Source organism: Myotis myotis, unplaced genomic scaffold (assembly GCF_014108235.1).
Source record: "Myotis myotis isolate mMyoMyo1 unplaced genomic scaffold, mMyoMyo1.p scaffold_m19_p_7, whole genome shotgun sequence".
NCBI classification, from domain to species: Eukaryota; Metazoa; Chordata; class Mammalia; order Chiroptera; family Vespertilionidae; genus Myotis; species Myotis myotis.
Window position 1 is genome coordinate 14,861,558 of NW_023416379.1, and position 26,085 is coordinate 14,887,642.

The window sequence follows — 26,085 nt, forward strand, 5'->3', positions numbered from 1 at the left end:
AACTATCACAGCAATGGTTTGTTGTCTTCTAGTTCATGTAAAAGCTGAGACTCTCACTGTTGAACTGAGAAATAATTTTTATTTGTCCCCTTTTTTGAGATGCAGCCTCAGCGTTGGTGACTTCATCACATGATGGCCAGAGCAGGACTTGGTATTAGATCCCTTGATGATAATGAATAGCGTATAAAAGATGACATTCACAACTGTTAAGGTACTTCAAAAGCAAGATAGTTAGATTTCCACTTAACCCTAATTAAGTCCGTCCTTGTTTGAATCTAATGTCAAAAACCTTTCTTAATTTTAGAGAAGAATGTCAACACCCAGTACCATTTTATATGAAAACTTAGGCATAAAAAGTTAAGGCAATAGAAATTGTCAGGTCAGAGCTCCTCCACTAACTTCTCCAGGCAAGTTTTCCTCTGAGAAGAATGTAAGGGAACAGGATTTCCCGTTTTTCTTTAAGATGTACTTCATGCAATCCAAAGTATTTATAAAATGTCCCTTGTGTGCACGGAACTATTTCTGAGTGTTTTTTGGTAAAGCATTTATATGAAAAATGAAACAAAACTAAAAGTCAAAAACAAATTACTAAACGGAATTCTGCTTCTATGCAGGAAGGTGGAATAGGGACCAGATTTGCCCTCCTGCCTGAAAGTACTTAAAATCACCAGGAAAAGAAAATCTTAACGGGCAATAAAAGTCATAGTTTGTAGGACAAAGTACAATAGCTTTTTTAAAGTATTGAGGGGAAAATCCTTTCAAATTAGAATTCTGTATCAAAGTCCTCTTTTTTACTTAAAAGGTGTAGCGCGCCAGCACAGCCATGGGTGAACCTGAGGGGGGAGGGGTGGTGGTGAAGTATTAAATAAGACAGACAAGACAATAAAGCTGGGCCTCGGTGGGACACCGCTCTCTGATTAGAGAGACAGCAACACGACCTGCAAGCCAAGTCTTTATTTTATAGCCAGATTCCAGGAGGTAAAGTAAGGGCGTGGTCAAGATGTTTATAATGTTCCCGTGGGTTTTGAATCTACTCAATCACATGCACCTGAACTCTATCAAGACCGCATCACTCAGCCACGTGGGACCACAGGTTTGGACCATAAGGTCAAGCTTACAACTATAGCCTTTGACTATAGTTATGCTGGGACTTGTACTTGGTTTTGCCAGGAGAGGACCACGTGCCCTCTCATTAGTCCAAGGCTCCAACCTTTCCAACACTGTAGCCGCTCTCCACAAAAAAAGGAATCTTCGCTATAGAGTTTGGAATAAGTGAGGAAAGCATGGGCCTTGTCTGCTAAAGCTTCAGCCATTCCCTCCTTTCCTTCCAAATCTCTCCCTTCCTTACCTAATCGATATCTTATGCATAGGTATTGACTGGTAATGCTAAGGTCTGATTTGCAAAGGGCCTTTGGAGATGTAATGAGCATCAGGGGCTCCAGATGAGATCCTTCTGAATGAATGGGGTGGATCCTAAATCCAACAAGTGTTTTTATACGAGGAGAATACAGACAGCAGAGAAGAAACACAGAGAATATGGGAAGGCGTAGCCTTTGCCTAAAAGGAATTTGGAAGTAGTCAGTAGTGAATCGCAGCTACCCTAGGCTCTGAATAGGAAGCCAGAGCACAGTATCAATGAGCACACTGGTGTTAAGAAGACTTTGGACACTAATAAGGACACCAGAGATCTTGCCGGGGAGGACAAGCCACCTTCTCAGGAAGCCGAGAAGAGCACCTTAATTTTTGCAACAGCATCTCATCCATTTAATATGGGGTTTAAAGGACACAATGAGACCTCAGTAGTAAGGACCTCCTTTTCCTCCTGAGAATTTGAAAGTGAAACTTGATATGCATTGTTTTCTGCTTTGCTTTGCCCCAAAGTTGTCAGCATTGCATGTTGCTTCCTCATCTGTTGACTCCAGGTGCAGATGAGAAAATTATGCAATTCCCACCTTCTCCAAACAGCCGCCATTGGATCGAAGGGCAACCTTAAGACTCTTGGAGAGCAAAAACCTCGGGGAGCGCACGCCTAGGTCGGAGGGTCAAGTTGCAGCGTCTGGGAGCAGGGAGCGAAGCGGAATTCCCGCAGTCACATCAAGCAAATTCTTAACAGAACCCGAGCAATCACCCAGAGGAACTGAGAATGGCCGGCGGACGGGGGAGGACACGGCTTCTGAGATAATCACGGCTGATGAGTTGTCTGTTAATGCGCTCGCAGGAATAAAAGAGTCCCGCACCAGGCGCCCGCGGGGAGAGCTGCTGGCGACCGGGGCGGCAGGCAGAGCCGGACGCCGCGTGGGAAACCGCGCTCGGAGCCGGGGGCGGGTCCCTGCGGCCGCTCCCCCCGCCCCCGGAGTCCTCGCCGCCGCCCGCCGCTCAGACGCCGCCGCATCCCCCGGCTGTGCAGGCGGCAGCGCTGCAGCCCGCGCCGCCCCGGCCACCGAGGCTGGGCGAGCCCGCGCGCAGGACACCTGGCCCCGGCTCGGCGGGCGGCTCCGCGCGCAGCTGGTGCGTACCGGGCGGCGGGGCGGCGGGGCGGCGGGGCGGGTGTCCCGGTGCGGGTGGAGGGACAGGATTGGGGACTTGGGGGGAGACGGAGCCAGCGGAAAGGTGGTAAGTGCAACTTCCCCATGTTGCGCCCGTCGGCACCGGCACGGGGGGCGGGAGGGGGTTCCAGCCCATGCCCCTTTTGCTTCGGGGACCACACCATTCCCAGGCAAAGCAGGGCACTTTTAGAGGGAAAGGCGGCGCTCGGGTCCAGGAACATAACTGGGGAGGTCTGGCCACCTGCTGCGTGCCCACTCGGACCTGAAGGTGGACACCGGTGGCCTCCTGCCCTAAGTTGCTGAGCCCCTCGCCTCCTCGCCACGCCGTTTTCCGCGGGCTGCGCGTTGCCACCCCGGGCAGCTGCTCGCGCCTGCGGGGGAGCAGACCTGCGTGTCTTTAGCCGGGTCACCTCCCCCAGCGGGGCCCGTCCCTTCTTCGATGAAACATGGGGATGATTAGGCCGATGATCCCCAGGGTCCCCGGCAGCGGTGGGATGTCCCCGGAGCGTGGGACTCCGGCCGGCGCCAGGGAGACACGCGAATGTAACGTGGCCGCAGAGGCTCGGGAGAGGGGCTGGGGGCGGGGTGGGGGGCTTCGGTCCTGACGGCTGCGGCCCCCGGGGAGCTCCTGAAAGTGCCGCCCGGGGGGGGGGGGGTGCGGGGATGAAGGTTCTGGCCCCGCTGCCCTGGCTGGGGCTGGCGATTCCTGCCGAGGGAGGCTGAGCCGGACCCGCCAGCCCCATCCTCCCAGAGCTCATCCTCCGAGCGAGCGCAGCCCAACCCGGTTCCTTTGGAAAAGCGCTTGGCCTGAGTGGGGCCCCCGGGAAACATTTAAAAATATATAAAGGAAGGAACCCCAACACTGCAGGTGTTGTTGGCCAGAGCCTGCACCGGACTGGAAGGTGGAGATTTGATCCTGATGACCACTTTAAACAGTCACCTGGGGGCGGGAGGGGGGGTGGTGGGGGGGGTAGCAAAATAAAAAATCCCCGAAAACTTACATTAATGCTTTGGATACTGAAAAAGTATTGGGTTAGATTTACTTTGAGTATTGCATTTCGCTTTGGATGCATGTAGATTCAAAATCCAAGATGCCTTCGTCTTCATTGACATTGCTTGCCACACATTTTTAAAAATTGTTCTGGGATTTACTATCCCAAAGCTCGGAATTCGGATTATTAAAATGAGATCTGACGGCCATAAGGTCACAAGAAGTAACGGGGTAGGTTCTGAGTCAGGGCTGGCTGAGACCAGCATTTTGAAAACCCTGTTTGTTTCCTCTAAGTATGTCCCCTGCTGGTCAATGATAATCAGAGATTTCAGAATTGTATTAAGAAAACAAGTTCACCTATATTTATTTTCACCATTAATTATAAAATTCTTTGCTTTATCTGTGGTTTTTTTAAAAAACAAAACAAAACTAATGTCATAGATATGCTCTATTTCCCAATTAAGAAATCATCTTAATATATCTTTCATAGAAAATCATACTTTTAATGGCTGTATAGTGTTCTATTAAATTTTTTAACTAATTTCTTTTGACAAGCATGCAAAATTTCTCCAAATTTGGTTTTACAAACAATATCATAGTAGATAACCATTCATAATTTTATACACTGTACAGACCTATTTGATTATTTTCTTTGAATAAATTTCCATGGAATTGCTATGTAAGAGCATATTCACTTTTTAAAGATTTGTGATACATTCTGCAAATTATTTTTTCAGAAGTCCTATAGCTATTTCTACTCAAAATACCGTTTTTATTAACATACTAAGACTGTGTCAAAATTTTAAAATTTAGAAATCAGGGAGAAAAGAAAGCTCTTATTTTTATTTCTTTGGTTGTTAATGAAGCTGAATAGTTTTAGTTGGCCAAAATGTTTAACAGATATTTTGGATTTACTTTTATGAGTTGCTTTTCTACATTCTTTGCCTATTTTTAATCCTTTTTGTTTATTTGTTTCAAGGGCTTTTTATTCATAGGGATATTAACTCTGTGTATCTATTAAGTTGCAGTTTTTGAATCCGTTGATTTTTGCCATTAACTATTTGGTGCACACTGCTTTGCAGTATACTTAAATTTGATCGATGTCAAAGCTGCTCTCAATTTCTTCTCGTATTCTGACTTTATTAAGCTTGAGAAGGATTTTCCCACTTGTAAAAATATTCATCTACACTTTTTTAAGTACTTTTGATGTCTTTTCTTATTTAACATTTTTACCCTTTGGAAGTTAATTTAGTGAGTTATCTAACTTTATAATTGCTATTTTTTAATGGCTAGTCATCTCAAATCCACTTGTTCCATAACTGATTCCTTCCCCACTAATCTATATATATAAAAGGCTAAGTGACTGACCATCCTACCAATTGACCACCGGTACATATGACGCACACTGGCAATTTAAAAATAAACGTTGACTTGTGCATGCACGATGTTTGTCCCTGTCTGACACTGGCCTCCCATTTAAATTAATTCGAAGACAGTTTCCTGTGATGACAGCATTTGTGATGACTATTAATAAATCACAAGGACAAACTCTAGACAGAGTAGGAATATTCCTACCTGAACCCATTTTTGGACACACGTTGCTTTCTCTTGAGTTCGAAGAGCATGTGATGTTAAAGTTGTAAATACTTCATCACAAGGGAAATTAGTCAAGCACTCTGAAAGTGTTTTTACTCTTAATGTGGTATACAGGGAGATATTAGAATAAGTTTAATCAACTCATCAGTCATTGTTTTTATCATTATTGTTTTTATATCATGTTTTTGTTCTTTTTATATCATGCCTTTGTTGTTATGTTGTCATTGTTCATCTATTAATTTATATATTATTTTCATATACATTTTACTAATTTTCTTTTATCTCTGTCACTTCTACAGTATTATAGAGAAAAGGCAATAGCGATATTAAAATATTTCTTCTAATTAATTTCCTGTGTACCTCCTGTGCCCCCCACCCCTGGATCTCCTTGAAGCCAAACTTCCTCAGAGCTGCCCCTACCATTGTGAAGTCCCGCAGACTTTCCACTCATAGGCTTTCCTGGCTGCAGCCTTTTTGATTGTCTCCCTACGATGCCTTGACACACGTATGTCACTCACACCTTCCCCAGCAGTAAAAAGTATACCATGTCCCATATCAGAGCTGTTGGCGCTCCCTAAATTCCCATATTACCAGTTTGGGAACGTATCATATTGTTAGCCCTGGAAAACATAACTTTCTAATGATTAAAATCCGTTTTTATTATTTGTGTACTTATTTTTCCTCTTTGCCTTGAAGTATTTTTATCCTTTGTGCTGCCTCTTTCTGATCTAATTTCTGCTCTTTATCCTTCCTTCAAAATCATTCCATCATGCCTTTGGAACACCTACTCAATCACAGTAAACTCCTCTTAACCTCCACTTTTTCCCCCCAGTCCTGAAACTTGACTCTCCCCTGGACCTCCCACTTCCCCCTCTTTTTTGGAGACTATTTATTATTTCATAGTTCATGAATCTCCGGGTTGGAGATGGGTCAAATGCCCTTCAAGCACCTATATCCCATCTCCAGATCATTATTTCTCCACCATCTTACTCATCCCTGTTCCCTTGAGCTATCTGGCTACACTGTTCTCTACCATTGGTCATTCCTGTTATCTACTCACCACTTGAACAAACCACTCCTTCACTGAGCACTCCAGAAATTGATATACAGTTTTCTTCTCCTGTCCTCAGTCTGAGTGACTCCGTATCTACACCCAACATCACAACCTACCAGTCTTTGACCTCCACAGTCAAGCAGTAACCTTCTCTTTTACTGCTCACCCAACCACGTCTGTAGCCACACCTTGGGCTTGCTATCATGTGAAATTGTTCCTTCCTAAAATTTCAAATTCAGAAACGCTCTGGGCATAGCATCTTATATATATAGTTTTACACCAATCCAAAGATTTACACCTACACTTGTTCATTGGGTTGGCCAATACTTTGACCCACCCATGCTCTTATTGTTTGAAGTCAGATGTTTCTCAGTGCATTTCATTTCCGTTACCACAATCAATGGAGGACCTAAGAATTCTGGGTGCTTCTGGATAGTCCCTTGCCACCCTCTCCCTTACAACTACAGTAACCTCAGTCTCACCACCACCTGCCTTGATTCCTCTATGACCTTATGACCCCTATCTTCTTGTTTGTGCAAATTATTGCAAAATCCGTATACTTCCAAGTAGCATGATCAACTGTTTTGGTTTCCCTGGGCCTGGGAGGTCGCCCAGGATGCCATGTGGCATAAGTCCTTGACATAAAGACTTCAAATTTTTGAAAATTTTGAAATTCGTTTTTTTTTACATGTCACCTTTCAAGCTATAAGTTATTAGTTCATTTAAGTACAGAAGATCCTTGAATAATGTTATTTTTGTTATAACTTTGGTGAGATACTGTAGGAACTTAATTCTTACTTATATCAATTATTGTATGGTAAAATTAGTTTCATTATACGTTGTTTTGCTTAGTCTCAGAACCTATCTCTGATGTTGAGTAAGGATGTATGTGATGGCTCTTGCTGTTCCTTCTCTCTCTCTCTCTTTCTCTATCTCTCCCTTTTAATTTAGTGTGGGTTGAGAAACTCAGATGACCAAGTGCATTACTTAGGAATGTTATAGTTGCCTATGATAGAAAATCAGCATCAAATTGGCTTGAGGAGATAGGGAGAATTTATCAGATTTATGTAAGCCAAACTTCAGTCACAGTTGATCTAGGACTCAAATTATTTTGTAATGACCCAATTTCCTTTTACTTTTTGGCTCTATTCTCTTTCAATTTGGCTTTATTCTTAGGCCCTGCTTAGTGACAAAACTGCTATCAAAAGCTCCAGGTCTAACGTCTCAAGTTTAAATTCAAAGAGAAAAAAAGCACCTTTACTTAGTAGGTTTGGCACCAGACCTAAGATAGACTAACCTGCATTGTGAACCCACTCTTTAAGCATTGGCTGGGTTGGAAAAACATCCTAAGCTTGCTGGGATGGGTTTGAGTCACTCATCACCTCTGAACTGATCACTGTGGCTATGGGCATATAGGGAACTCTGATTTGTCAGGTCTGGCTCTCAAATCGGCCCTTAGAAACAACTGAATCATATGGAGTGAAACAGGAGGGATGTCTCTTCAAAAGGGAAGTGGATGTTGGGCAGGCAAACTTTTTAAAAAATATATATTTTTGTTGATTTCAGAGAGGAAGCGGGGAGAGAGAGATAGAAACATCAATGATGAGAGAGAATCATTGATGGGCTGCCTCCTACACTCCCTCTACTGGGGATGGAGCCTGCAAACTGGCATGTGCCCTTGATTGGAATTGAACCCAGGGTCCTTCAGACTGCAGGCCGACGCTCTATCCACTGAGCCAAATAGCTAGGGGCAGGCAAACTTTACTATCCTTTAAACTGGTGACAAACAGGTTAAAAACAAAACAGAGGCATTAACAGGATCTGATGAAACCTGTAGCAATGTCTTATGAGTAAACAGCTGAACATGATTAGTGTATAGGTTTTATGACATTTATTTTAACTGAACAGCAATATTTCTTAATATCCTGATTCTTGACTATATTCTTTGTAGTTAAGTTGCAAAATAAGTAAGCTTTGTGTAAATAAATTTTGTTCAATAAAATTCTGTGTAATCACTATTAATGGATTTTTAAAAAAATTCTGGCTATTCAAATAATATTTTGAAGATAAATAATAAATTAAAGTTAATCATTCTTTTTTACATAAACATTTTTGGAGCTAACATTAAAAATAAAATCAACAGATGATTTGAGTGGTAATAGTGGAATAGATAATTAAAGTAGAAATTTAAAAACTTTGACATGAGGCCAATTCAACTTTTAAGTAGTCATGTGAATCTGAAGAAGTTTCCTAATCTCTTGAGATTCCAATTTTTTGTCAACGTAGTTACACCAGTACTTCTGAATTTGATTTCAGTTCTTCATCGTTAAATCAGTACATTGAACAAAGTTCTTGCATTATTCTAAATAGAGTCTATAATTCCATATTTTAGTGCTATGTGTGCTCATTTATTTTTAGGTTCATTTCTGTGCATATTTACAGATGTCCTTTATTAAAGTTTCTAATGAATTTTGGAACTCAGTACATACCTCTCTGAGATGAATGGTTACCTAATTCAAATAAGCAAATACTTGTTTAAAAACACCCTCCTGGAAAAAAGAAAAAGAAATAAAGCACCCTCCTGGATTTGGGAACTCATGTTAGTGATATGGTGCGTGCAAGAGAGATTGACACTCCATCCTTTCTGTAGGAAGCTTAGAATTCTATCCATTTGGGGGAGATGAAGGAAGATAATACACATAATAACATTTCTGCTAGGCTGACTGTAATGGGTGCCACAAAACAAGTAAAAAGTGCTGTGGGATTTCAAAGGAAAGAAAGATAAACTTTGAAATTGATCAGAAAGATTTTATAGAGGATGCAGTCATTAGGATGGTCTTTGAAGGACTGATGGAATTTCAATGAGTGGGCGAAACATTCCTGATTGGAAGAACAGTATGAACAAAGGTGCAAATACAGGAAAGGAGGAGGCAGAGTTGTGTAGAATTTTAGGGAGTGGGAAAAGACAAGGGTAGAAAGGTAGATTGGGGCTGTAGTGAAGAATCTTAAATGCTGGGCTGAAGACTTTAATGTTAAATTTGTAGCTAATTTGCATCCTTGGATGATTCTGAGTAGGGAGTTATATAATCAGTGGTGTATTTTATGAGTCAAAAAGTATTTTGAAAAAAGTATTTTGATAGTTTATGTGTAAATAAATACAACAGTTGTGTACGTTTTTTGCTGATCTTTATTGCATTATTTCCTATTTCATTAATTTCTCCTCTTATATCTAGCATTTAATTCCTTCAGCTTTGTTTTTCAAATTTTATTTCACATTTACAGTTTACACTTAATACTATTTTGTATTAGTTTCAGGTGTACAGCATAGTAGTCGGACAATCATATACTTTACAAAGTGTTCCCCCTGTAATTCCCAGTACCCACCTGCCACCATCCATAGTTATTCCAATATTATTGACTGTATTCCCTATACTGTACGTTACATCATCATGACTACTTTGTAACTACCAATTTGTACTTCTTAGTCCTTTCACTTGTCTCACTTGTCAGCTTCTCTAAAGATCCAAGGATGGAGTTTAAAGTAAGGATACATTCAAGGGTTTCCCTCAGGGTAGGAGCTAGCTCTGCTCTGTTTTTTTTATTTAGTGACAGCTGGAGAGCATTCCGAGAAATGTGCGTAAGTTATGTAACTAGTCACTTCGGGCCCTTGGCCTCCTGTGAGCCTGGCCCTCTTGAGAGGCAGTGCTCTGGGAGCAGTTGGGTCAGACTCAGTGCTGTTGCCTAGCAGTCCCCGAGGACCAGTCATAAGGGGTTGTTGCTGAGCAACCAGGGGCTCATGGTGGCACATCATCCCCCATGCAGCTTTACAGCAGTTTCAGGCCTGCCCCCATGGGAGAAGCAGTACAAGCTGGCAGGGGGCCAAGCCTCCCTCAGAGTCACAAGGGTTGCTAGCAGTAAGTATTTGACCTCAGAATCTAAGTCAATAACTTGTGCTCTATGAACCTGCAAGCAATGTATGGAATTATTGATGGAAATTCAATTAACCATGAACTTGGTGCAAGGGAGGTAGTTGTGGCAGCTGGAGTTCTCATTTCAGGTTCTTTCCTTCCAGTTTCTTTCTCCTCCAGGCTGAGTTGCAAGGTAAATTTTCCGGGTCAATGGAAAGTACTTTTTCTTTATGCCACATTAAATATGTGACTTTTCCTATTAACATTATTTAGCCAAAGCAAATATTTACATTTGAGAAAAGCCAGCAAGCTAACTCTGGCCTTGTCAAGTGGGTCTACAATGGCAAATTATTTGACTCAATATCAATGCAAGAACTTGCTGCTAATATTTGAGATACTGCTTTGAATTTTTTTTTTTTCTGTATAGAGAAGTCAAAAGACAACTCACCAAGACCACATGAGATACTGCTTTGAATTTTTTTTTTTTCTGTATAGAAAAGTCAAAAGACAACGCACCAGAACCACATCTTATTTTGTTTTTAATATTTAACCCAGTCTGTAAATGACTCTCCGGGAGAGTTGATAACATGCCGAAACTAACCAGCTCTTGAAAGGGGCTTGAGCTCTGCTTTAAGGACTCCGAGCTGCCGGTGTTGAGCAATGGCTTCTCCTGAAGATCTAGGCACATATTTGAACAGCCAAAATTGAGCTCTTTCCGCGTCTTGGGAACAGCACACAGCGCATCTGAGGCTAAATTGTAAAGCAGAGAAGCCTGCAACTGTTAGATTTGAGAAATAATTAACATTGGCCAGCTAGAGGGAAGTGGTATAAACCTTTCTTATATCCTTCCTTCCCACTACCTTTTCAGCCAGTACTTCTGGCCTTGGGCGGTGACTGCCTGCTGATCCAAAGGGTTTGGGAGCCGTGACTTTGCGAGGGTACAAAGGGGAAGCTTCTTTGTTGGCACTATACTCTTGTATAAGGACCTATATTATTTAAAAAAGAAAAATTAAAATTCTTCTGAAGAAGTACATACAGGTTTTTGTTTCACACACGTATATGTGCATACCCACTCATGTGCCTAAACCATTCAATTAGAGTACTCCTGAGAAATCTAATAGTAATGGAACATTTAAATGTTTTTCTAAGATGCCTTATTCAAAGCTACTTAATGTTTAAAAGTGATTTCTTTACTAATTGTATCATAGATACATATATACACATATATATACACACACATATGTATATATCATTGGCAGGAGCATCCTATTTACTGTTGTTATTTAAGAGTATTAATAAATCTAAAACATATTAAGTACAGTATGTGTCAGACATTGTTCTGTATGACAAAGTATGTCATTTAAGTCTCCCAACAACTCTATGTAATAGGTACTATTATTTTACATATGGGGAAGTCTAGTCCTGCCCAGAAAAGTTCAGTAACTACACAGTAAAAGATTTATAATCAGAAAGTGGACATAAATCTCACTTTTTTGAGAAACAGGTTTCTATGTGCTAATGACATATATATCTATATATCCTTCTATATATCATATATATTTTATATACAGGGTAGGCAAAAGTAGGTTTACAGTTGTGAATACACAAAGCAGTTTATTCTTGTATTATTTATTTATAAATTATTATATTATTTATTATTATTAACCTATTTTTGCCCACCCCTGTATAAAAATGGCATCTATGTGACAATGATATATATAAATGACATCCATTGTGGAGGTGAATATGAATATATATATAGATTTCTGTTTATACTTACATGTGTATATACTACATATACTATATAGACTATATGTAGCATATATACAGGGTGGGGCTAATGTAGGTTTGCAGTTATTTATATGGAAAATAATACAATGATACAAGAATAAGCTCTGTGTTTTGCAGTACTCACAACTGTAACCCTACTTTTTGTCCCACCCTGTATATACACTTCATACTGTACATACAGTATATATCTGTATATATATATATATTTATATTCACCTATACAAATTGTGTGCCCTTTAAAACTGAGGCTACATTCATGTTTCAGTCTTAATAATTCACAAAAATTGTATTGTGTCGGTAGGATTTGTATGTGAGGCCACGCAACCCCTCAGTGCTGCGTTCTCCCGCCTGGCGTGAAAGCCTTGCTCCCCTGTGCAGTGTACATGAGGTCAGGGAGCGAGGATAGGCCTCAGCCTGGGTAAAGGCACTAACCTTCTCCTCCCACTCTCGGATTTCCATGAGAACAAAGCTCCAAGGGAACAGGAAAGAGTGGAAGACATTACATTTGGTTTAGGCTCATTGCCTGGTTTTCTCAAAACAGTACAGCTGTCCTGTTAACCCACTGTGATTTCGTTTAGACAATGACAGTGGGTTCATTTTCATGTGTTATCAGAGCATTTTCACTGTCATGTCAGCTTTTACATTTATGTCACTAGAGAATGTTCCTAATTGAAATCTATGATAAAAATGAAGCAATTTCACACAAATAATTTTATCAGCAACATTTATATTTCTACATAACTAAACTATCCATACTAAGGAAAAAATAGCAAAGAAATGGTAAACATTAATTTTGTATTTAAGGAAAATAAGAACGAAGCTGTAAAACAATTTATTGAATTGATAGCTGGAGTGTATAGTAATTTATAAACATAATCTCATGTCATCCTCATAATAACTTTGTGAGGAATGTAAGGAAGGTGTGGTGAGTCCCTGTGATAAAAATGCACCTTGCCAAGTGCACACATTTAGCTGGTGGATGTGAAGTTAGGATTTGAGCCTAATTTTGTCCATTTTTGATCAGTTTGGACAGGAAGACTTGGCAGAAGCCGAAATACTCTGTTTAGGTGAGCAAACTATCTTGTTTTCATCAGGAATTTATAATTAGCGATTGAAAAAAATACGTCTTTAAGGAACATGTTATTCCACACTCTATAAACTCTACAAAGAGATGGAATATTTTTATGATTTCTTTAATGAAAAGCATACTAGAAAACAAGAATAAAAACTAATAAAAGGAGCACAAAAAAGAAAATCACAAAAATTCATTGAAATACTAAATACAGGAATATAGAAACGAACAAAATAGAATAAAACAAAAAATGATGTGTATTCTAGGATTGTAAAAATGGTTCAATATTGGGAAATTTATTAAAATACTTGTATAGTCAAGACGAAAGAATAAAACCCCTATTTTTTTACTTCCTAATAGATTCCAAATAACATTTAATAAAATGCAATTGTATTTCTTTCTGTTTTAAAAATATATTTTATTGATTTCAGAGAGGAAAGAGAGATAGAAACATCAACAATGAGAGAGAGAATCACTGATCTGCCTCCTGCACGCCCTCTACTGGGGATCAAGCCTGCAAACCAGAATCAAACCCGGGACCCTTCAGTCCGCAGGCCAATGCTCTATCCATTGAGCCAAACTGGTTAGGGTGCAATAGTATTTCTTTTCAGAAAATACACACACAACATAGTAATTTAGGAATAGAGGAAATGTTATGACATTGTGAAAAATCAATTCAAGAAAATAGAAAAATGTTAGAGGCTTACTATATACCCAACTCCATCACTTATAGTTAACATCATTCTATAAATTCCAGCCAATGCTGTACATTTTAAAAAAGACTAACATTTTTAAAATTCTTTATTGTATATGCTAGAAACAGTTCTAAATACTTGACAAATATTAACTCACTTAATCTTCACAACAATCCTGGAATATGGACTGTCATTCTCATTTTACAAATTAGAAAGCTGAGTCCCAGAGAAGGCTAATAAGTGGTAGAGCTTAATTAAAACTCAAGTGTTTTAACTTGTGTCTTTAATCTTTAATAGTATAATACTCGGTGTGCTGCCTCTCAAAAGTTATAATTATTTGAAAAGAGGTGGCATCTTTTTTTCTTAAAAAATGTATTTTTTACTAAAAAATTCCAAGAAAATCAACTAAAGAATTATTAGAATAAGAGACTTCAGTTAAGTAGCCATACAAAAAATAAATGTGTTTAAACCAATTGACTTTCCTATTACAGCTACAAATTGAAAATGATGAAGAAATCCCATTTATCATAGCAATGAAATATCACATATGTATGAATAAAATATGTAAGAAATGTACAAGAATAATTAAAATAAAACATTTTATTGAGAAACACAAAATATTAGCTGTCATGGAGATTTGTGTTGTATTCCTGGATGAGAATAATAAATACCGGAAAAATGTAGCATCCCCAAATTAATTATAAAGTTAATGAAAGTCAATTTAAAACCAAAAGAGATTTTCATGGAGAGGTTGGCAAAATAGCTACTAAAATTCATCAGGAATAATGGACATCCTGGGAAAAATAAAATTTTGAAAATAAAGATTAATGGCCCTAGCCAGTTTGGCTCAGTGGATAAAGTGTCGGCCTGCCAACCAAAGGGTCCCGGGTTCCATTCTGGTCAAGGACAAGCACCTTGGTTGTAGGCTCCTCCCCAGCCCGGACTCTGGTCAGGGCTCATGCAGGAGGCAACCAATCGATGTATTTCTCCCACATCAATATTTCTCTGTCTTCCCCTCTCTCTACCACTCTCCCTAAAAATCAGTGAAAAATATCCTCGGGTGAGGATTAACAAAAATAAATAAACAAACAGAAAATAAAGATTAATGAAGAAGGAACTTCTAATTCTAAGTATTAAAAAAAATTATAAAGTTACAATCACTAAGACAATACGGTACTTTTTACTAAAATAGAAACTTAGAGGAGCTAAATCAGCTTGAACATTCCCAAAACGGATTTAAGCAAAATAAAGATAGCATTTTATTTTACATTATCTGTATATTTGTGTTATTCATATGATATAAAATAAATATCAGATTAATTAAGAAAGAAAACATAAGGAAACAACTGAAGGAAAATATATTGGTGACTAATTTTATAATCGTGTCTAATATGACATTAAAGGCAGAAACCATAGGTGAAGACTATGGACATATTAGAACTTGTATACATATAAACAGAAAGGATACCCAGGTTGCATGCCTAAAATGTGTTTGAAAGTCCTTTCCTTGATATTTGGGGGGGATAGAATTAATAAATCAGAAATTTCTGACTAATATTCCAAATGCACTACATTTTGAAGGCTTCCTGAAGCAGAGCCCTTCCTGGGCTGGTACTCATGTGGTATTGTACCTGCTGCAGGCACAGAACATTCGCAGAAATGTTTGTAGGGTGAATATGTAGTATGTCCTTGTTAAAAATAAAGGTGGAATTCGAGAGAAGACAATATCTTAGAAATTAGGATTGTTTCACCTAAAAAGGTCAACTAAATTTGAGTTCTAGCATCCAAGAGAGTAAGGGATTGCAACTAGAGAGTTTTATACTTCTTGCACGTGCCAGAGCATCTCGTTTCAGTAGAAGTTATTCACAACGTCATTGAGTAATTCCTGAATTTTTATAAAGTCTTAAAACATGTTATCACTAATAACAGTGAAATAATTCCAGTTTTCTGTCTTCAATTATGCAGTGGATACTTGGAGAGGAGTGCCACAATGATAACATTTGGAGAGAAGTATTTCCCGTTCTAAGGTAGAGTATGGTGCAGGAAAGATTGTTTTCTTAATCTCCCTCCAGCGTAGCTCTGCTTTTTTAATGCTGGGGCCCCAGAACAAGTGAGGCAGGAAAATGTATTATGATCAATGAACAATGAAACGAAGAGGAAAAGGTGGGTTTTTTTTTGTGTGTGTGATATCAGCCTGATCTTTGACAATCAATTCACATGAATGCTAACAAAACAGTGATTTTTTTTTTTTTCTCTTGGGTTCTAGTAGGAAAATTACTAGACTCCAAGTCCCAAAATAGCTCATAAAAAGAGTGACCAGCAGGCCCATGAACTTCCCCGTCTTCTGGTTTATATCCATTCTGTCTCCGTGTCCATTGGCAATGGCTTGATTGGTGGCCACTGCTGTTCCTCCTGAGGCCCCTCACGCTGCTCCACGTCTTTCTGCTAGCGGTCCCTCGGCTGACATGGACCATCCCCACCCTGCCTCTGTCTCAGCTGTGGTGCCCTTCAGTTTCCACAATCAAATTGCCCAATGTTCTGCATTCAGCCACCTTTCCCCTCCTTTCTAACCTGACCATTGTCCTTGGATCAGGTTTGTTTCTTCCACTCTCTTTACCCATCAACTCTAAAGAGGTTCTTCCCTCTCTGACACAAGGACTAGGACTGTTAATAATTTAGGTGGCATTTTATCAGGAAACTTAGAGGTCTTGGTCCTGGGTGTTGGCTAACAGCCATCATCAATGCTCTTTTTATAAGAATTCATGAAGTTATATCCTTGGCAGATCTATCCTGCTGGCCCATGAGACATGTCTGAAAATGCCTGAATCTAAATAATAATAAATATTATTATAGAGTTTAGATCCTAGCTTCAACCCCCGCCCCCCCAACAACAAACACTGGTTTAAGCATGACTCTTTGTGCATAGATATATATTTAGTTTATATATTATTGACCACCCTCAGAAAAAAGGCCTAGATGTAGCCAAAAGAAATGCATGAGATGTTTTCTTCTCATGAGTAATAAAAGCAAAAGAGAGGCGTAGACATTTTGTGTTAAATAAGAATAACAAAATCAAACAAGCACAAACCTAGAGATCAAGAAATAAATCTTGTTAATTTTCATGCTAGCCTGGCTGTCACTTTTTGAAGACTGTCAAAGAACAATTTGAAAGCGGTGAGTTCTGGAGGGTAAAATGGGTGACAAAACAAAGAAGACAACCAACAAACAAAAGAGCAGAACAGACAACCCTTGCAAAGGAGAGAAAAAAAATATATACAAAGAATGGAGGTGGTCATTGACAGTTTAGCACTAATTGGTAGTGATCACAATATAATCGCCATTTAATGTTCACAGTGTTTGCAAACTCTCATTCCTTTATTCAGTAAGTATTTATTGAGCCCTTACCCCGGTTACCCTGTGCCGGCACCTCTCGGTGCACTGAGGATTCGGAGTGTAGATGCTTTGCACTAACCCAGGGTTTGTGAACTGGAGATGCTGACCAAGAAAAAAACTGACTACAGGTCTGTGAGGGACTAAGAGCATCAGGTCAGGAGTGACCGACTGATGGTTAGGACTTGGGGAAATCTTAGGGATGACATGCTAGCTTTGTTCAATTATATGAGGACTATCATCTGTTCTGTGTGATCGAGAAGGCAAAGCTTGGTGGAGTGGATGGGAATGAGAGGAAGACACATTTTTACTTAATCAAAGAAATGGCTGCCTGTAATTATAAGAAGCTACCCCTGGTAACAGAGATGGTTCCAGAAGCTTGGTCCCACTAGGAGGGAGTGTGGCACAGGGGATTTGCCTGTGGGGTGGTGACAGGTTGAGGATGGAAGGTTGGTAATGAACTCATCCCTGAGGACAAAGGTTGCAGGAAATGTTATTGAGCTCCTTAATGGGAAGGCCTCCCCTGACGACGATATATTGAAGGACTCTCAGGCTGCTATGGAGTCAAGCCGACCAGTTTTGCCCTCCACTCCTGGACCTTGGCCAACTTTCTCATCTCTGTGTCTTAGTCCCTACATCAGAGAAATGGGGATAGTAGTAGTGTATGTCCACAGGACTGCAGTGAGAACTGAATAAAATAATGAGTGTAAATGAGCTAATTTAAAATGTTTGGCCTATACTAGGCATGCAATAAATGGGACTGTTATGGGGACTTGGAGTCTCATCTTGGGAAACACTTAGACTGCCTCAAACAATCCAGAAAGTTAAAATGATACCCATTAATGTAGTAAGTCCCTCTCTCCCTGTCCTGGGGTTTGTAAAAACAAAATCTTTCTAAAATGTGCAGTGAGAGATAGTAAGCGCATGACATTAAAAAAAAAATTGGGCTGCCAGGCCGGCGTGGCTTAGTGGTTGAGGGTCAACCTATGAACCAAAAGGTCACGGTTCAATTCCCGGTCAGGGCATGTGCACAGATTGTGGGCTGGATCCCCAATGGAGTGTTGCAGGGGTGCAGGAGGCATCCATCAATGCTTCTCATCATTGATGTTTCTATCTCTTTCCCTTCATTTCTGAAATCAATAAAAATATATTTTAAAACCCCCAAAACAACTTGGGCCAATTGTTGCATTTTGTTAGCATTTGCTTATTTGTTCTGTTGTTGGAAAGATTCCCTTTCCAGCTCAGTCTGTAACTCTTTGAATTATGCTAAGGGACCTATACTGTCACCCTCCATTTGTTGTATCAGAAAGGATATGGGACAGTGTGCAATGGCCTGTTCAAAGAAAGCCTGCTCATGCACTTGGATGAATTTGAGTTGCTGGGGCTTTGGCTGTAACTAAGTATCTGTGTTGCAATCAGTTTCTGTGTTTTAGTCATGTTGCTGGTATTGACCATTGAAGAGTTTGAATTAGCCATTAAGAAAGCCAAAAGGTGGTTGTGCTATAGCCTGGTTATGCCAACACGAGCCAATGAAACAATTTGGGATTGCCTGTAATATCGACTCAAAAGACTGGTCGACTGCACGTTGTGTTTACCAGCTGCAATAAATGAGCCATTTCAATACTCTGCTCACTTTCCCAGGTCTTTCTTGATTAGCTCCACCTTCTCTTTGATTCACTAGTCCATGTTCTGTTTTATATTATTGTGTTTATATTTTAGACATTTAAACAAGACAGAGAAGAACAACGAATAAAATCAACTCCCACCTCTCAGAATTGACTTAAAATACGTTTAAAGTAACAAAATCCTACAATTAGTTAAGTCTCCTTCCAGAAGCACCTATAAATTAGTGTATATTGTTCCAATCCATTTTATACTTTTGCCCATGTATTTACGCAATCATTTGAATATTTAGTCCTGGTTGTGCTTTTAAATTTTACAAAAATAATACCACATTGCTTTTTAACAACACGATGTTTTCGAGATCTGCGTAGTTATATATAGTTCCAGTTCTGTTCTCCCTGGTGAAATGTCTGTTTTCCTTGATAAGACATTTGCTATTCACATCTGGTGATCATGGATGACAGGATGTTATTGCTGGAAGAGTTAGGAGAAAACATCCTTCTAATTTATGTCTTTATGTATTGTCAACACTGAGAACTTTTGAAAATGACAAAAACTAAGCCAAATGGGAAGTTGGGAAAATGTAAGTAAACTAGGACTCTCCCAGGCAGGTCACAGTGGAGGATTAGCCTGCATCGGAAAAAAACAGGGTTGTGGGAGGGAAATGACGTTCTGAGTAGCACAGTTGGTTTAATACAGTCCTTGAAATACTCAGCCCAACTCTCCAAAGCAAACAATTGCTTGGGGTAACATCCAGAAGATATATACCTTTCCAACCCATTGTTCTTTTCATCATGCTGTTTCTTATGTTTAAAAACGATGTAGAATATGCATAGCCCATGGACATGAGCAGTAGGGCAGTGAAGACCTGGTTTGGTTGGGGTGGGGGGAGGGGGTAGTAGCTAGGAGGAGGGAATAAAGGTGGAAAAATGGGAGATATCTGTAATACTGTCAACAATTAAATAAAATATCTAAATGCCCCCCTGACAAATAAAATACTAATATATATATATATATATATATATATATATAGAGAGAGAGAGAGAGAGAGAGAGAGAGAGAGAGAGAGAGAGAGAGAAGATGGATTCTTAAGGCTACCTCATCAAGGAAATGCCTACTATCCTGCCTTTAGAATGGCTAGTTACAGTATGGTTTTAATCCATTTTTTTCCTTATGCTTGCTTTCTCCCTGCCCAGAAAAATCTAATTACTGCCTCTTTCCACTGGATAAAGTCCCATTTGTTGCAATAGGTAGCAAAGTGTGGCCAGGTAAGTCAGGTTTCCTTGGTGATCAGAAGTCATCTTTTTTCCACTTATTTGTCAGCTTAGCTTTGCCCTAGTTGTCTTGATAACAGCTGGCTAGCTAATGAATGTGGCATATCTGTTTCTGCAAGGTTTGGGTGTGCCAAGATTGTATGGGAGACAGAGAACTGACTCATTAATTAACCAGGGGTTTTGGTTCCAACTCAGGTCTGCATTTTCCTGTACCAGGCCCAGTCTCAGGTGTTTTTCATAGTAGGGTGATACTGTAATTATGTCATTTATAGTACATGGAGTTAGGACAAATCAGTCATTTCATTTTTATTTTATTTTATTATTATTTTTTGTTTGTTTGTTTGTTTTTTATTAAATCTTTATTGTTCAGATTATTACATTTGTTCCTCTTTTTTCCCCCCATAACTCCCCTCCTCCCAGTTCCCGCCCCACCCTCCGCCCTCACTCCCCACCCACTGTCCATAGGTGCACAATTTTTGTCCAGTCTCTTCCCGCATCTCCCACACCCCTTTCCCCCCCAAGAATAGTCAGTTCATTCCCTTTCTATGTCCCTGATTATATTATGATCACCAGATTATTTATTCACTTGATTCTTAGATTCACTTGTTGATAGATGCATATTTGTTGTTCATAATTTGTATCTTTACCTTTTTCTTCTTCTTCCTCTTCTTAAAGGATACCTTTCAGCATTTCATATAATCCTGGTTTGGTGGTGATGAACTCCTTTAGCTTTTCCTTATCTGTGAAGCTCTTTATCTGACCTTCAGTTCTGAATGATAGCTTTGCTGGATAAAGTAATCTTGGTTGTAGGTTCTCGGTATTCATCACTTTGAATATTTCTTGCCATTCCCTTCTGGCCTGCAAAGTTTCTGTTGAGAAATCAGCTGACAGTCGTATGGGTATTCCCTTGTAGGTAAGTGAGTTTCTTTCTCTTGCTGCTTTTAAGATTCTCTCTTTGTCTTTTGCTCTTGGCATTTTAATTATGATGTGTCTTGGTGTGGTCCTCTTTGGGTTCCTTTTGTTTGGGGTTCTCTGCACTTCCTGGACCTGTAAGTCTATTTCTTTCACCAGGTGGGGGAAGTTTTCTGTCATTATTTCTTCAAATAGGTTTTCAATATCTTGCTCTCTCTCATCTTCTGGCACCCCTATAATTCTGATGTTGGTACGCTTGAAGCTGTCCCAGAGGCTCCTTACACTATCTTCGTATTTTCGGATTCTTTTTTCATTTTGCTTTTCCAGTTGGGTGTTTTTTGCTTCTTCGCATTTCAAATCTTTGCCTTGATTCTTGCGCTCCTCTGGTCTGCTGTTGGGAGTCTGTACAGTATTCGTTATTTCAGTCAGTGTATGCTTAATTTCTAGTTGGTTCTTTATCATAACATCAAGGGTCTCATTAGATTTCTTGAGGATCTCACTACATTTATCGGCGGCTTCTAGACAGTTCTTAAGAGACCTTAAAAGTGTGGTTCTGAACTCAATATCCTCCATTGACAGTTTTGTCCTGTTTCTTTGTCTCCGCATTTTTTATGCTTTCTTGGTGCACGCCCTAGTGGTCTTTGTGCGCAGTCTTGTTGTAGTTAAGCCTTGATTGTTGTCGGCAATACCGGGGGTGATTTGACCTCCAGGCTAACTGGCTATGAGAGTCAGCTGTGTCTGCAGTGGAAGAGCTTCTGTGCTGGATCTCTAGGGCGGTGCTAATCTAGCATTTGCCTGAGGCTATCCGGCAAATGGCTCTGCGCAGGGCTTGGGCGGGGCGGGTCCCCGGGGATCTACAGGGCGGGCCGGAGTGAGCAGTTATGGCTGCTCTCAGTTCCGTCCCTAGGGGCTCTGCCTCACAGAGTCCCAGCAACTGCTGCAAACCTCGGAGAGAAAGCTGCGTTCGAGTTCCGACCAAAGCCAGACAGTCCCGCTTCTCCCGTTTGAGTCTGGGTCCCTAGAGACTCACCCAGATCTGGAGCTCAGAGTCTGAAACTCCCTCCCGATTGAAAACAACAACCGCGCCCTTCACCTCCAGTCGGCTCCGGGTGCACTCCGCACCTTAGTATTTCACTTCAGCACTGCGCCTCCTCTGAGTCTGGGTATGATATTCTCTTTCCTCCTAGTTGTAGAATTTCCACTCAGCCAGCCTTCCTGTGGTTCTGGATGATGTCCGTTCCGTCTTTTAGTTGTTTTTTGAAGTGCTTGTTCGAGGCAGCAATCTCCAGCGTTAACCTATGCCGCCATCTTGGTTTCTCTCATTTTTATTTTAAATTTCTAATATAACTCCTAGGATCAAAAGTCTTGCAAATAATTTTTAAATTTCATTAATTTCAAATTTGTTATTATTTTTTAAAGTTGTTTTATACATTTATAAGATAAACGAAACCAGTATACTTGACTACCTGCTGGAAATATATAATTGCTAAAGTACTCTATGTAAGATAAATAATACATTGTAAGTAAAGATTTAACATGTGTTAAGCATCAAGTACCTAATAATGTACTTATAAAATTGGGGTAATTTTATTAATTTTCAAATTCAGCCTGTAAAATCCTAATGTACAGAGGGTTGAGAACACATGCTATTTTTGATTGATGTCAACCTTTTATTCTACATTGTACATAGCATAGAAATTGTAACTATAGTCATAAAAAATAAAAATCCATTGGTGGGGGAGTATAAGTGCTTGTGGTTATTTTAAACACAACCCTAAAAGTCAAAAATATAACATTTGAAAAGATGAAACCATTGTCCAAAAGCTGCACATGAGCTGATTTTTGTTATTTGTCTCTGATGATGCATCTTTAAATTTCTGAAAGACATCATGAAAACTTTAGCCGCTGATTATTATTAAAGCCATCCGTGTATAACAATTCCATATTCGGAGGCCCGACTGCTGCAGAGTGGCTGAAAGGACGATGTCCCTCAAAGCCATATAAACATTGTCTGTCTGTGAAGGCTCCTCTTTGGTTTAGTTTAGTTCGTGGTTGTGTTATTTGTGTGTCATGTGCAACATGGCGTCACTTTGTGAGCTGACTGCTAGGGGGTCACTGAAAATGAGCCACTTCACTTAAAATTATCCTTTATGTTAGTTTGTGGTGTTTGAGTATTTAAATGCATAGCATAGCTTAATCACATCACATCACTTTGTAATTTCAACAAGTACACCGTAATAGTTCTTTGACTGTTTCTCTTATGGCAGTTTACTAGCCCATTATATGGGTGTTTGTAGTCTTTCTGACACGAGGTGAATGTTTAAATGACACAAAAGATTTTGTTGAAAGAGCACTGAATGATGTAAGTTTAATCTCTGTTCTATACCTTGCTTCGCTACCATCTAGCTACATGAGTCTTAAAGTCATTCAGAGGTACAGAACGATGCACTGGATCGAATCACTGATTGCCAAATTTGAGTCCCACTTACTAGCTGTTTAATACGGGCCATTTATTAGCTGTTGGTCCTCAGGCAAATTACCTCACCTTCTCTGTCTCCAGGTTCCCATCTGTAAAATAGAACTGACAATAGTACCTACCTTATAAAGTTATTAAGAAGATTACATCAGTCTCTATTTGTGAAGTACTTAGCATAGTGCCTATATGACTACTTAATAAAACTTTAACGTAATTGGATTTCATTGGATTTGATGTCTCTAAGAGTCCAGTTTGAAGATTCCATTATTTTAAGTTCCTGTTTCTTGCCTTTGTTTTGAACACACCTTTTACTTACTAAACATGCTGGTGAGGACATTGTTTCTATGTAGAGTGGTACTGGCTATGTGTTTAACCATCGATAATTTTTTGTCATTTGTTTTAACTTAAGGCCCATGTGTAACTAAAAAATTGCTTTGAAATCTAGGCAAAAATCTAGATACAGTATCTCATAGTTGTGTAGATGTGAGAGCCCCTGTAACTGGGCTTGGAACTTGTTTTCACATTGTGTGGACATTTTCTTTACCTTCTAAAGGGTTAATGTCACTTATTTCATTTTTCAGTTTCTGTCTTTATAAATATTCTATTGGATGGCAGTCTATTTGGAAAACAATGTGATGATTGCTTTTCACCTCTGCAGTGTCAGTGAAAATATTTCACTGTTTATATCAGTTTTCTTTAGTACAGCTTGGTACATGCCCTCTATCTTTTTGTCTTGTCACACACCCATAACTCTTTGTGAAACAATCCACAGTCTCTTTTAATCGAGCTTGATACCTGTTAAGTTGAAATATTTTGTAGGCCATATAGCAGTCTTACTTCAGAATAAGAGATTGGTGGTAGGTGGATGGATTCGTTTGTTCGTCAAAGACAGGACATGCCCACCAGCGTGAAAGAGACCATTGAAACTGGAACTCATTTCCGCTGATGGGAGAAAGTCCAGCCAAGATAGTGGGCTTATTATTTAGAGAGAATGATGACGGCAACAGGAAGAGGCAGTCCTGACAGGCAGGGGGTAGGAATCCAGGAAAGCCAGCAAGGTGTAACAGATGGTGTCCCAGCTTGTGGGAGGCCCTGGTGACACAGAGTCTGGAAGCAGGCGCTAGATACCCAGGCAGATAAACAGAGAGTCTGATCACAGATAGTGGGAGTCCAGGGTTGGGGCTGGGGCCTGATATTCAGAGGCCCATTTTGGAGGGAGTTGGAGAACATGGTAATCCCAGGGAATGAGCATTGACTTAATTTGGTGCGAAGTGAGCCCTTTGATCAGAGGCAATGCTGTGTGGAATACCATGATGATGAATAGGGCATTCTGTAAAGGTATGGATAGTAGTTTTGGCTGCAGTAAAGAAAATTGATATCCAGAGTGTCTGTTGCAATACGAATAAAACTTCTCCCTTTCCATGATGGAAGCAGTCCAGTATAATCAATCTGCCACCAGATAGCTGGCTGATCAGCCTTGTGCCATATTGGGAACTCAGTGTTGTATCTGCTGCTAGCAGATTGTGCGCTCAGCGGTGGCTGTGGCCAGGTCCACCTTGATGAGAGGAATTCAGCGTTATTGAGCCCACGTATGATCTTTACCTCAGCCTTGATGACTATTATTCATATGCCCATTGAGCAATGACAGCAGTGTCTGGGGAAAAGGCACAGTTTGCACAAAATAGGTCATCCTATCCATTTCATTATTAAAATCCTCCTGTGCTGAGGTGACCGTTCGGTGAGCATCCACATAGGACACATATATGTTTATGTTCTTTGCCCATTAAGAGTGGTCTGGTCACATCTACACAATGGAATACTACGCCGCTATAAAGAAGAAGGGACTTTTACCATTTGCAACAGCATGGATGGAACTGGAGAGCATTATGCTAAGCGAAATAAGCCAGTCGGAGAAAGATAAATATCACATGATCTCACTCATATGTGGGATATAATGATCAACATAAACTGATGAACAAGAATAAATCCAGAGACAAATGGTAGGGAGGTGGGGGGTTAGAGAGCAACCAAAGGATTTGTATGCATGCATATTAGCATAACCAATGGACACAGACACTGGGGCGGTGGGGGCTTGCCCGGGGTGGGAATGGTGGGGGGGGGGGTAGGGTGGGGGAGGGTCAATTGGGGAAAAAGGAAACGTACGTAAAACTTTAGACAATAATAAAAAAAAGAGTGGTCTATTCATATACCTGGTCCCCAAATTTTCTTTTCACCAATTTTCCAGTTATTTTCTTTCCAAATTACTATCCAGTCATGTCATTAGCCACAGCCTGTTAGTTAGTACAGTTTTGTACCCCGGGCCATTTCTCTCCCCAACCAAATGAATACCTAGAATCACTGTTCAAAGTTCTGCTCCCTGGGAGGGTTTCCCTTCACCATTGTCCTTCAGGATGTATGGCAAAGGGGCTGGAATGCAACAGCTGTCCACTTTCAGGGGGTGCCCACACATTGTACAGAACCAGGCTCATTTTCTCTTCCTCCGTCAACTAGTTTTAGGGAACTCCCCATGAGGCAATAGGTATGGGCTGATAGGAGGCAATATAGTAGGAGAAGGGGCCATGGGCATTTGGGCCACTTTGATAATTTTCCTTTCCCCAATGCATAGTTACCTTAAAAATAGTTGTTACAGGCTCTTTTGGAGAAGGCTAGGAGAAAGGTCAACAATGTGAATTTTTGACAGTATAGCAGGTTTTCAAAGGAGCCAGCTTTCCCTTCATTTAAGGGGCTCTCGGTCTA

The 26,085-nt window shown here is 40.1% G+C and overlaps 1 protein-coding gene across 4 annotated transcripts in view; it reads left to right on the forward strand.

Moving 5' to 3' along the window:
- The first annotated feature begins 2,297 nt into the window (after positions 1-2,297).
- Positions 2,298-26,085, forward strand: part of PKIB (cAMP-dependent protein kinase inhibitor beta) — a 78,643-nt gene continuing 54,855 nt past the window's right edge. The window contains exons 1-2 of one of the 4 annotated variants that reach the window (XM_036317950.1): positions 2,392-2,508; positions 15,619-15,680. The gene's annotated coding sequence lies outside the window, so the exon portion shown is untranslated. Of the gene's footprint in view, positions 2,509-15,618; positions 15,681-26,085 lie in introns of all 4 variants that reach the window. The other 3 variants (XM_036317951.1, XM_036317949.1, XM_036317948.1) reach the window with 3 other exon arrangements.